The sequence below is a fragment of the Saccopteryx bilineata genome, chromosome 6, assembly GCF_036850765.1.
Source record: "Saccopteryx bilineata isolate mSacBil1 chromosome 6, mSacBil1_pri_phased_curated, whole genome shotgun sequence".
NCBI classification, from domain to species: Eukaryota; Metazoa; Chordata; class Mammalia; order Chiroptera; family Emballonuridae; genus Saccopteryx; species Saccopteryx bilineata.
Window position 1 is genome coordinate 205636676 of NC_089495.1, and position 10778 is coordinate 205647453.

At 46.5% G+C, this 10778-nt stretch overlaps 1 protein-coding gene across 5 annotated transcripts in view; it reads right to left on the reverse strand.

Moving 5' to 3' along the window:
• The window catches only part of CSNK2A1 (casein kinase 2 alpha 1), a 41771-nt gene extending 33270 nt beyond the window's left edge, over positions 1-8501 (reverse strand). The window contains exon 1 of one of the 5 annotated variants that reach the window (XM_066234559.1): positions 8353-8501. The gene's annotated coding sequence lies outside the window, so the exon portion shown is untranslated. Of the gene's footprint in view, positions 1-5826; positions 5928-7380; positions 7504-8352 lie in introns of those variants that run through there. The other 4 variants (XM_066234561.1, XM_066234560.1, XM_066234562.1 and 1 more) reach the window with 4 other exon arrangements.
• Between the last annotated feature and the right edge of the window lie 2277 nt (positions 8502-10778).

A 10778-nucleotide genomic window follows, 5' to 3' on the forward strand; every position in this document is an offset into this window, starting at 1 on the left:
TGGAATGCTGAGGTCGCAGGCTTGAAGCCCCAGGCTTGCCTGGTCAACGCACATATGAAAAGCAACTACTATGAGTTGATGCTTCCCACTCCTCCCCCAGCCTTTATCTCTATAATCAATATATAAAATCTTTTTTATAAAAGAGCAAATTACTGCATTACCTAAGAGAACAGGACATAGGAAATGTCAATGCAGCATAGAAAAGACGTCAATGCAGATGTCTTCCTATCCCTACCATACAATGCCCAAGTAATTCCCAAACTGCGATCAAAGGACCATTGAGAAATAAGACCTCTGGATCCAGGTTCACAAGTCTATAGGTGAGCAAACTTTGAACTTTCCCCATGTCTGAGATGGATTCACTTCTCTATCTAGAAGCAAGAGAACTGTATATTCATGAAGACTACACTCCTCTCTGGGAATCCGCACTGCCCATGAGTCACTGAGGCGCCTGCACTGGGCTTGAGTTACACACTGCCCCCCCTCTAAACAGCAGCAGGTCAGTACCTCACCTACCAGCAGGCCACACCAGAAACAGGAAGTGCAGGTCAAAAGGCCTCATTAAAAAATAATAACTCCTGGCAGCAGAAAATGAACATAAAGAATAAAGAGAAGCAGCACCAACAATGAACACAGTCTTCACTGACAGGAAAGGGAAAGAACTCGTATTAGTCGGGGACCCAGCATTTCATAAACTGCGTATTTCCTCCTTTAATCCTTACAGTAACCCTGAGATGACATGATCTGTTCCTTTTAACCTCCATTTTACAGATTAATAATTAAGTTGTCCAAGGTAATTATCAATTGTTTAGATGACAAAAATCTAGGTCCGAGAGACGTTAAGTAATGGTCCCCAAACTTGGTCTGTCTCTTTCCAAAGCTGGAGCTCTTTCTAAGAATCCTGTTGCTCATCCTCCTCCCCACCCCAAGCAATGTCAGTTAAAGAATTCCACTAAGAATGAGAAATTCTCAACTCTCTGCCCCCAAATTTCTGTAGCTATTTCAGAAATTATTCCTGAGATACAAAGCCAACACGAATTTTCGTAAGAAAACATCTCAGTTGTGGAATGATATACTATATATATTTACATTATTACAAAACGGCCTCAGTTGTAAGCTTGAGGTTTTGGGACAATCTAGAGAAGAGATCCTTAGCACAGGACCTACCTGAAATGTGGTAGGTATTGAGGGGTCTGTTGAATAACATCTTTTGACTAGTTATAAATCCAATAGCCCAAAATGGCTTTTTTACTTTATAATAGGACATAATTATACTTTATAATAGGACATAATTCATTTCTTTAGGAAAATAACTTACGCATTCATTATTTTTAACAAGGCTGCTTTCTTAAATTTATAGAACATTAATGAAATAGCTAAATTGAGAAATGCCCATTAATACATCAGTCATAACTTCAGAAATATTTCAAGTGTTCACTTTTCCAAGCAGATTTAAATGTTTCGGCTAACAAAAAATTATCAGAAAAATCAACAAAACCAAAAAAGTATAAAAAGGAAAACGTGGCCAAAATAAAGGTATTAAAAATGTGACACATATAAAATTACAAAAGATTATTCTAAGCATACCCTGGTATTTAACCCTAAACCCTCACTTTCTACACAAGAAAACATTATCATCACTAATGTAAAAAAAGCTTGCCCACCATAGCAACTGTCGCTAAGTAGGTTTCTCACATCTGAGACAGAATTTGTAGATACCAGTGGAAATGCCACTCCTAGCATGACACTGAATTCATCTAAACTTTTAAAGACTTAATTCTTGATTTCTATTATGTGGAGAAAACAAAGTTTGGTCAACTAAGTCTGCTGATATCCACTCTGGACCATACCAAATATGTATTTAAGAAAAACTGCCAATCATCTATATAACCCAATGTAAATATGTCCTCTATTACAACGACAACAGTTCCTTAATAACCCTAGAGGAATTTCTTCATTTGAAAAGGTAGCTGGCCTAGATTTCTCTCTATTAAAAAACAATTAAATGATGTATTACTTTTGAAATTATCCGTCCTAGGAGTTCAAAGAAATTTAGGTGCATGAACACGTTAATACTCTTGTGAAACAACCTTGGCCCAAGTCACCCGATGAATTGTGACAGACCAAAGATCAAATCCAATTTCCCATTTTAAATCAACTATCACAAGCATCATTACCTTAAAATACTAAGCCCTTGTACAGTCCAATGCCAAATCTTATCAGTTCTCAATTTCTGAACTTATACAAGTTGTCCTGTAATATTTATGCAAAAGTTGCCCAAACAATAATCGTAAGCGTTTTAACAATTAACATCTTACTGTATTAAGTACTGTGCTAAATGTCTTACATGCCATGACCCTATGTAGAAACTGAGGCAGAGAGCTAACGTGTCCAAGGTAAAGTCTACAAAAAGGACCAAGTGAGGGGCGCACAAGGATACACAGTAAGTCCTCACTTAATGTTGTCTATAGATCCTATGACTTTCAGTGAAATGATGTATAAGAAAACCAATTTCACCACAAGCGAACTGATAGAAACAAAGTTCCTAGAGCACCGCATCAACCTTCTAACAAAAGGATGTCATTCGAGGACATGCTCTAGTTCGAAAGCCACGGATGTCCATTGCCTGGACCAGAATTCTAGGCCAGCTCTAGGGCTGAGATACTTGGTTGAGCCACTTAACCTTCATGTGGCCCAATTTCCTTTATTCTAAACCCCAAAGTCCAACAGATAATCTCAAAAGTCATTCATACCCTAAAATGCTCTAATTTTGTAATCATCTTTGTAATCAAATAACTCGAGAAGAAATGGTTTCACTTCCTTCATCCTCTAAAGTCGAGAATCCACATTTTATTAATCTCCTCAGCAGAATACTGTTGAAGAACAACAGCACCTTTTTTTCCTCTTAAAAGCCAGAACTCCACTACACCATTATGGTCCCCACATCTGACTTTTTACCTCAAATTACAGTGACAGGGAGAAAAGATCTTACACTCTGCATTGGAATGGCAGGTATGAAAAGAACAGACAGACCACTGTATGTATCGGTGGTTATCAATTCATAAAAATAATCACCCATTTCTATCTCTTCTAAAAAAATTAGGAAACACGTCTTTAAATGGTTATCACATAAACTCACTGCTTTATTTAGCCAATAAAAATTAATGATATTATGTCATTTACCCAAGACATTTATTTTATTACAAGCACAGAAAAATCATCACTTTACAGAAATCCTACTAAAATGGCCTATAGCCCAATAATCTACATTTTACCAAGCTGGTCACCTAGCCCTTGCCTATAAGGAGGCCCCGGCTGGTTGGCTCAGCAGTAGAGCGTCAGCCTAATGTGTGGTTGTCCCAGGTTTGATTCCCAGTCAGGGCACATAGGAGAAGCAACCATCTGCTTCTCCCCCCTCCCTTCCTGTCCCATAGCCATGGCTTGACTGGCTCAAGTGCATGATCCCAGGGCGCTGAGGATGGCTCAGTGGAGCCTTTGCCTTAGGCACTAAAAATAGCTAGGTTGCAGGCATGACCCCACATGGGGGAAAGCATTGGCCCCTGAACGCATGGGTTGTTGTTTTTTTTTTGTCACCAGGTGGATCTGGTTGGGGTGCACACAGGAGTCTGCCTACCTTCCCTCCTCTCACTTGGAAATATGAAAAAAAAAACCCTGCATATAAGGATAGTACTGTAAAAAGATACTTAAATATTAAGGATAAGGCATAGGTTCCACTCAACCCTATTCTGCAGTCTTCCATGACCAAATCACTTTACAGAATTAACTTTGCTGCCTTTGTTCTCCTGAAAATAACCCCCCAAAGAGTCTTAAATAAAATCAGCAAAACCCCTCTATTAGTTTTCTATTGTTGTCATAACAAAATCACCACAAACATAAAACAATACGAATTTATTATCTCTGTTTCTATAGGTTAGAGGTCAGGTGAGCTTGGGTGGGTGGGTCCTCTACTTAGAGCTTTGCAAGGCCCAAAATCTGGGAGGAAAATCTGCTTCCAAGCTTATTCAGATTGTGGATTAAATTTAGTGTTTTTCAGTTGGACTGAGGTCCCCATTTCCTTGCTGGCCCTCAGATGTGGCTGCTCACATTCCTCCTTAGGTTTTTTCATATGGCCCCTCCAGCAGGTCGAGTCCCACTAATGCTTCATATCTGACTCCAGTTGGAAAGTTCCTCATTTTCAGGTGATTAGATCCTGGCCCAGAAGAGCCAGGATGATCTGCAATAGAATAATATCCTATCTACAAAGTCCCCTTTGCCAAGGAACGTTAAAATAATTCAGACTCCAGGGATGACAACAGAAACATCTGTGGAAGGGGTGGTCATTCTACCTACCACACACCCTCACTCTGGCCTCCCAAGTAAAGCTCAAGTCAAAAACCCCAAATCTGGCCCTGGCCGGTTGGCTCAGTGGTAGAGCGTCGGCCTGGCGTGCAGAGGTCCCGGGTTCGATTCCCGGCCAGGGCACACAGGAGAGGCGCCCATCTGCTTCTCCACCCCTCCCCCTCTCCTTCCTCTCTGTCTCTCTCTTCCCCTCCCGCAGCCAGGGCTCCACTGGAGCAAGGATGGCCCGGACGCTGGGGATGGCTCCTTGGCCTCTGCCCCAGGCTCTAGAGTGGCTCTAGTGGCAACAGAGCGACCCCCCCCCAGGGGCAGAGCATCGCCCCCTGGTGGGCAGAGCGTCCCCCCTGGTGGGCGTGCCGGATGGATCCTGGTCGGGGGCGCGGGAGTCTGCCTGACTGTCTCTCCCGGTTTCTAGCTTCAGAAAAATACAAAAAAAAAAAAAAAAAAAATCCCAAATCTCATCACCTAAATCAGGTGTACATGAGACTGGGTCCAATGCGTGAGCTACAATCACTGGGGCACAATTCCTAACAAGAAAAGTTATCTGCTCCCAACATGTAATGATGGGTCAGGCCCAGGGCAACATTATAGACATTCCAGTCCAAACAGGAAAGACATAAAACAGGTCCACTGGTCCAAAGCAGTTTCAAAATCTGAGCAAACTCCATTCCATTTTAAAGCCAGAGAAAAATTCTCAGCGGCATTCAACTCAAACTCTCTGGGCCCTTGGTCTCACCTTTCTTTTTTCATGAAAAACAGCACATTTATACCTGAGTTGTTTTACCAGCCTGACTCCTGACAGAAGAATTTAGAGGGTTCACAGCCCTCCTCAACTTCCTATTGTCTCTTTCAATCCAAGTCTTCATTGTTTCTGCTGGTATAAATCCTCAAGATCCCAGGAGGCTTTCTGTGAATTTCACAAGGGTTCTCTCCATTAGTCAGACTTCCTTCCATAAACCACATGCACCTTTCAAGACCTTGCCTGGAAATCTCAACCAAATATCCATCCATGTTTATCACTTAAGCTGTCTTTCCCACAATTGGAGACTTATTTGCCACTTTATAACAAGAGTCCTCTTTGCTCCAATGCATACCCCACTTTCATTTCACCGGAGCCATGACTAGCAGACATTAACATCCGTATTTCTAGGAACAATCTGCTGTTCTGAACTTTTTCTATCGCACTCCTCAAAATCTTTCTGGCTTCCACTGCCATTTCCACATTAGGCACCAAAATCTATACTAGTGTTCTATTTCTGTCATAACAAACTACCACAAACATAGTGACTTGTTACAACAGAAATTTATTTCCCAGTTTCTCTAGGTCAGGTTGGGTGAACTTGGCTATGTCACCTGCTTAGGGTCTCTCACAAGGCCAAAATCAAGGTGTTATTCCTTGCTGGAAACTCTGGGGAAGAGTCCATTTGCAAGGTCATTCCGGCTGTTGGCCAAATTCAAATTCAGTACCTTGTGGCTGCAGGACTGAAGTCTCCATTTCCTAGCAAGCTGTCAGCCAGGGCTGGTCTCTGCTACTAGAGTTCACCCACATTCCTTCTCATGGCTTCCACGTGGTCCCCTCTAGCAACAGCAAATGGAGTCCCTCTCAGGATTCAGATCTCCCTGATTTCCCCTTCTGCCCCAACTCCTTTAATTCCCAGCTGGAGGAAGTTCTCTGCTTTAAGGGATCATGTGATTAGACTGGGCCTATCAGCAAAATCCAGGACAATCTTCCTATTTCAATATTCCTAACCCTATTTACATCTGTCAAGTCCCTTTTACCATGTTACATATATAAAAATTCTGGAAATTAAGAGTATGAACATTTTTTGGGGGGGTGCATTCTGCCTGCTACAAACCCAAACCCTATGTAAAGCTTTAAATTTGGTTCCTAAAGAAAATTACTCCTTTCTCCAAAAGAGTATATAGCAAAAGCAAAGGTGTATGTTCAGAGACACAAGTAAAATCAAAGACTCCATCCTAGAGAGTGGCTAGGACATCAGTGGTCGGCAAACTCATCAGTCAACAGAGCCAAATATCAACAGTACAACGATTGAAAATTCTTTTGAGTGCCAAATTTTTTAAACTATATAGGTAGGTACATTGCTTATCAAGGTAGTGCCCGCACGTGGTATTTTGTGGAAGAGCCACACTCAAGGTTCCAAAGAGCCATGTGTGGCTTGTGAGCCACAGTTTGCCAACCAGGGATCTAGGTGACAGGAAAGCTTAAAATACATGGTGGAAAAGAAATTGCCACTTGTTTTATCCCCAAACAGCAACACAAATCATTAATTATGCAGAAAGTACCCCACAGCTCCCCCTTAAATGGTTGTCTGTTCTCTATTGTATATGAGGCAAAAAGGCATAAGTTGCTCCAGGGTGACCTAACTTTGTAATCAGTGAGTTACTAAATCTATCCAAGCAAACTTCCAATCCTTCCACTTCTCCTTTAGACATCCCTCTCCAATAGAAATGAAATTCTATTTCAAAGTCACGGAAGGACAAGCCTACCCAGGAAAAACTGCAGGTGAACTTTTAAAAATGATATGAGGGACAACTAGTATTGGTCTCGACTTTTCTGTCCAAGGTCCACCAAGACAGTTCACCCACAAGACTTATGACAAAGCAAAAAACACTGAAGCAATGACGAAAATAATATCCTGAAACCTTACCTACTGTCAGGTTCTTGACTATAAATTTTACTTAGAACATGGAAACCCACCCCAGGTTTGCCAATTAATCCCTTTTAATAATAGTTACAGTAAGATCTCTGGACAACTTACTACCTGCCAAGGACTGTGGCACAAACTGTCTTTACTTACTCCTCACCATAAACTGAATGGTCTAGTAGAGATTACCATCAGCCCCACTTTACAGATAGAAAAACGGAAGGCTAGAGGTCAGGTCGCATATTAAGCACTAGAAGCCTCGAGCAGATACTGCAACCCCTTAAGGTCTCCAACTCCAAGAAAAAAAAAAACCTTCCCCTTTTCAGCTTTCTTTTCATTTCCTCTCCCCACACACCTTTCTGATAGAATTTAGCAGTTGAAAAGTCATCAAGTCTTCCCGATTTAATCTGCCACCTCCTTTTCCAGAACTCTTTCTTTCCCACGATAGCAATAGCCAAGAAGCAACTTCTGACCTGACTCTGCTTCCCCAAAACAAACTACAGAAGCTCCACCCATCACCTGCCTCAGCTAAAAATGTTCCAACGCCCGGGGAGGGGAGGGGAGGGGGGTGGAGCGGGGAGGGAGAAAGTGGGGGGGGGGGACCGGACGTAATAAAAGTCCTGCTCTTTAAAAGGTCAAGAAATGAATATGTATATCCTTAGCCAGCCTTTAATTCTATTACCTCTGATTCTTCTAACCGGGCTCCCAACTATTCCTGAACTCCAACTCCCAACCCGGTCTGCCCCACTTGGCGGTCCCCTCCATCTTCCCCCGCAGCGACCTCGCCCGGGGCGCCCTCCCACCCTGCAGCCCCGTCGGCAGGTGGGCAGCCCCGCCTCCCCCGCACGGACCCTCGCCCGGCCCCGACGCCAGCGGCTCCGCTCCGCCGGAGGGTCACCCCACCTCCCCCGGCAGGCAGCGCTCCCCTAGGCGCCGGGCCCCCAGCCTCCCCCGGCGGCCCCACCCCTCAGCCTCCCTTCCCCCTCCCGCGACCCCCTCCTCCACGTTGCCCCCTTAGTCCCCGCCCCAGTGCAGCCAACCCTCTTCCCCCTCATAAGCTGGACTCCCGAGAGCTGGTTCCCACCCTCACACCGCCTCTGCCCCCAAGTCTCGCCTCCCGTCCCGGGCTGGGGGGTGGCCCCTGGCTTCCCCGATGGGCTGCAGGCACCTCAGCTGGTGAGTGTGTGTAGAGTGGGGGGGGGGGACAGGGGAAGGCGACGGGCCGCTCCGGAGTCTGCAGGAGCCACAGGGGGCGGACGCGCCCGGCTGGCCCATCCTGGGCCGAACCCCACCCCCCAACGGCCGCGCCTGGCCATTCCCACGGTACCTGTGGTGGAAGCGGCAGCGGTAGCGGCCGCTCTCCCCTCTCCTCACACAGACAATATGGCGGCGACGGAGGAGGAGACACACGGCCCGGCCGCCAGCCGCAGGGACCAGAGCGAGGCTGCTGCCGCTGCTGCCGGAAGCGGAAACCCCCTCCTCTCAGGGGGCGGGCGGGACTGCTGCAGACTCCGCTCCTAGTGGAATCGCGCTGAGTGCGGCCATGCTGGGATGTTCTATTGTCTTCCTGGGGTTCCGTTTTGGACTGCGGCGCAAAATGGAAGGAATGCTCTACGTAAAGCATAAGGAAGAGACCGGCAAAACTTAAAAAACGCGTTTTATTTCTGTGCCTTTAAGAACTAATGAGAGAGAGCACGCACCTCCCCCTAAGTGTACACTTGGTTTGACCCAAGCGAAGATGGCGGTCCCTAGGTTTCCCGCACTTCACCCAGCTGACGAGTCCCGTCAGTCTACAAGCCGGCCCGCCTTTCTGGAGAAGGCGCATGCGCGACCGGCAGGGCTGTAGAGCGAAGCATTTTGGGAGTTGAAGTCTCCTGCTCTGATCCTTCGTCTGGGATGAGGGCTCCTAACGCACATTTTTGTCTGCTCAAACTTCGAACTTCGGGACGAAAGTTGGACCCCGGGAGTGGTGTGGCACGGGAGTCGAGGAGGTAACGATAGCAGCCTTCTGGAGACTGACACCGAATTCCTGCTTCCTACAGGAGTCCTATCTTGAGCTGCCCACTCAAGAACAGTGGTTTCTCCCTTTAGGGCTACCCCGCAACACACCCCCCCACACACCCCCAGACCGTCGTTGCCCGGGCAACCTCCCCCCAAGCAGCCACAGGGCACTTGGTGCCTTGCAAACCTGACCGTGGCATCTTCTTGGTTAAAAATCTCCCAAGGCTGTCCTTTGTACACCAAAGATAGCAAACCTCTCCTCTAGACATCCAAGTTCCTACCTCGTTTGGACAACCCACCCACCTACTCGCCCTTTTTACCTCCATTTCTGCCCCTTCCGTCCCCAATTCCTGATGCTCCTACCCACAAAAATGGCACATTATTCCTGGAATTTTATCCGTCTTGCCTTCCTACCTTCTGTTAACTGTAACCCCCTGAACTGACTAGCTTAGAAAAGTCCATCGAAATACTTCACGAGCCCTTTCCTTTCCTCTGAGGAGCTCCCCTCCCTTGAGCTCCCCTAGATCGAAGCCGCATCTCTCAGCAGCCTGCCTGCTCCCTCGCCTGCCTCCTCCCTCAGACTGCGCGCCTCCAGTGGACGGGATTGGGTCGGAGGATCCCTCAGTCCCCTGCAGGCTCTGCTAAAGGCTGGTGGGTGTGAGTGTGACTGAGAGGAATTCAAGCAGTAGTCTCTCTCCCCTCTGGTGGGGCAGAGCTGTGAGGGCTGGAGCGAGGTTGAGGAGGCTGGGCTATTTTGGTACCACCTACGGGCTATTGTCCTGGAGCTGCCCCAGACTAGCCCCCAGGGCCAGGGGTGGGTCTTCCCACCCCCTCCAGCCCTCCTTGGGCTGTTTGTCAGCTGACTGGTACCTCTGCTCCCAAAGAGACAATCCCCCCTCCTCCAAGGGATGGTGGCTGCAGACCCTACAGTGATGGCCTCAGGGAGGTGGCTATGACCTTTTCCTCATTGTCAGGCGGGTCTGTGGCATTAGATTGCAATAGACTGGGAATCCACAATAACGAGAGTCCTCAGACTGGTCATTCCTCCTCTCTGGGCCTCTGTTTCCCCATCTGTGGCCTGAGCAAGTTAGAGAAGATGACCCCAATGTTTTTGTGAAGCTCTCTTTCAGGAGATGATGAGACTTGCACTTAGCTCTTGGACTGTATCTTTTTGGCTCTCATGCATCCTTTTCCCCATCTTTGTTCACATTCATTCAGTTTGTAGCTATTAATCAACTCACTAAGGCACTGTGCTAGGTGCTAGGGATGTGATATGAGCAAGATAGGGACCAGTTCCTTATAGAGCTCACCTTCTAAATTGAGAAACAAAGAACAAACAGGTAAGCAAAGGGATAAAAAAGGTATTCAGGTAGCAATAAGTTTTATGAAGGAAAAAGATAAATAGGGTGAAGAAGAAGAAAAGGGGGAGAGAACTTGACTCAGACTGGTTGCTCTGAGAAGGAAGCAGTAAGCACAAAGGTCCTGAGGCGGGAAAGAGCTTGAGAAGTTTGAAGAAGGCAGCCAGGGTGGCTGAAATCCTGAATGAGGGGGAGAAGGTGGGAAACACGGGAAGGGTGGGCAGGGCATTCAGGCCCGGGTAAGGGGTCTGGGATTTCATCGGAGAGGAGGGAGGGTATTGTCCAAGACCTTTCCTATACCTCAGCGCCTCCCACGGTGTTATTCTTCATTCTTCTACACAATTCCAGCCTCCACCCATGCAGCCCATTTTTACTGTGTAGGACACAGTTGAGA